Genomic DNA, 1911 nt, shown 5'->3' with positions numbered 1-1911 from the left:
TGACATCAAAGGGGAACTCATTACTCGCTGGTCTTTGTTTATTAAAACAAAATTATTTAAACTTTAACTCTTCTTCATCTCTCTTTGATAGTGACTAAAAATAACCTAAAGAAATATCAAATTATTCTCTAGTCTGTTTTGTTAGATTTTGTAACAACACTGTTTACATGCCAACATTCTCCTTTGACATCACTTCCTGTTTCTTCACATGTAAATATCTCAACAACCGTTCATCTCAGTGACGTGAAATTTGTTTTGCAATATGTTATAAATGTTATCTTTCCAAAAATGCATTCATGTTTATTACAAAAATTTGATGTCACAGGCACTTTAACGTTAATCAATARCATTTATAGACCTCAGTTAGTGCTTTTAAATTTAGCCTATAAATTTAGCAAGTGCTAATCCACTAATAAATTTTAAAATAAACAAAATCCCTAAAGCACTAATGAGGAAATTAGTTCCCGTATTAGTGCTTTAGGGGTACTGTGCCCACCACTGTTAGTGATCAATTATAAAAAGTACAAACAATATATGAGAAACTATTGTTTAAGTTAAGTGAAAACAAGTAAAAGTGAATTAAATCAAAAAACGCACCTTACAGATTGTCACCTCATCTCACATGCTTGCTGCGTGTGAGTGAAAATAGGGCCCCCCAAGGTAAAAGCCCATTACAAAACAGGTTTTTGTTCTTTCATGTGTAACCCACAGGGGCTGGTAGATGAAAAACATAATTCTAATGCATCGAATCTACAGAGTCCCTGCAACACATCTCTGTCGCTTTTTCTCACAAACCATATCCGCTCACCTGGCCCCGTTCTCTATCTCACACAAACACACAACACACTCAGTCTAACACCGCAGAGACTCCAGCCCCAGATCACATTACACAGCTGTGTCAAACTCAACTCCATCAATTATACATATTTGACCACCAGCGTCCTTCTTGGCAATACGCTTGTGTTTGTGTGTGTTGCAGCTACAGATCAATAGTTCCTCTGGGACTTACCCATTCCAGACTCATTCTACTTTATCCAGYTCATATTTCTTCCTCCTCATTTGGATTTTTGGCCATACTGTATTCTTCGATGCCACTTAAACACCAATGAGGAAGACCRAGTTTTCGTTTTGGAAGAGGAGGTTACTTTGGATTTTCTTCCAGCTTTGCAGTCCTGCCTGCCAGATTTAACACGACTGAAAACCTGAATACTGCAGATATAAATTTAGGTTCAGAGATTAGAATTTATAATCTCCTGTTTGGTTAATGTTATTTATTCTTTTATTTTTGGTCATCAAACGCCTCCATCCTCTCCATCTCTTTTCCTTCCACAAAGAAATACAGAGAAAAAAAAATCTATTCTCTACGCCTTCACTGAATAAGGTTTCCAATGTTCTTTAAAAGAAAAAATACCAAATCCTATACWAAAACAAAACTTCCTGGGTCATTCCACACCAGATAGCCCAGTGGGCTTTTAACCCAACCATCTTTGATTTTGATKAAACTTGGCATTCATAATCGTTAATTATGATCCCACTGCACAGTATTTCAAATTTCAGGTCAATCAGACCAGTGGTTCCAGMMAAATGGGCCCCTAAATTTATTTGTTTTTCAGCAAAAATGGGCATGTTTTCTTCTTTTTAACCCCAGCTATCTCAGGAACTACCAGATCAATTTTCACAAACCTGGTGTCATTGGAAAGGCAATTTTAAAAGGATTCCAAATCTGTCTTTCCTCAAATCAACCTAATATATCCAGTTTAATACCAAGTCACTCTGAGAACGATTCTTGGGTTAATCTACTGCCAATATGAGTTTGATCCAAAGACTTGCATCATGTAAATATGTACATTTTGTAATGCATTTGATGGTTCATTTCATTCAATATGTATTCTTAACCAAAACTGTTCCTAA

At 35.9% G+C, this 1911-nt stretch overlaps 1 protein-coding gene across 2 annotated transcripts in view; it reads right to left on the bottom strand.

Annotated features, from left to right (window-relative positions):
• lrp8 (low density lipoprotein receptor-related protein 8, apolipoprotein e receptor) overlaps positions 1-1911 on the bottom strand; it is a gene marked incomplete at its 5' end in the record, with an annotated part of 227372 nt that overhangs the window by 79986 nt on the left and 145475 nt on the right.

This window comes from Austrofundulus limnaeus, unplaced genomic scaffold (assembly GCF_001266775.1).
Source record: "Austrofundulus limnaeus strain Quisiro unplaced genomic scaffold, Austrofundulus_limnaeus-1.0 Scaffold113, whole genome shotgun sequence".
Lineage (NCBI taxonomy): Eukaryota > Metazoa > Chordata > Actinopteri > Cyprinodontiformes > Rivulidae > Austrofundulus > Austrofundulus limnaeus.
This window is presented reverse-complemented; position numbering and strand designations above follow the sequence as displayed.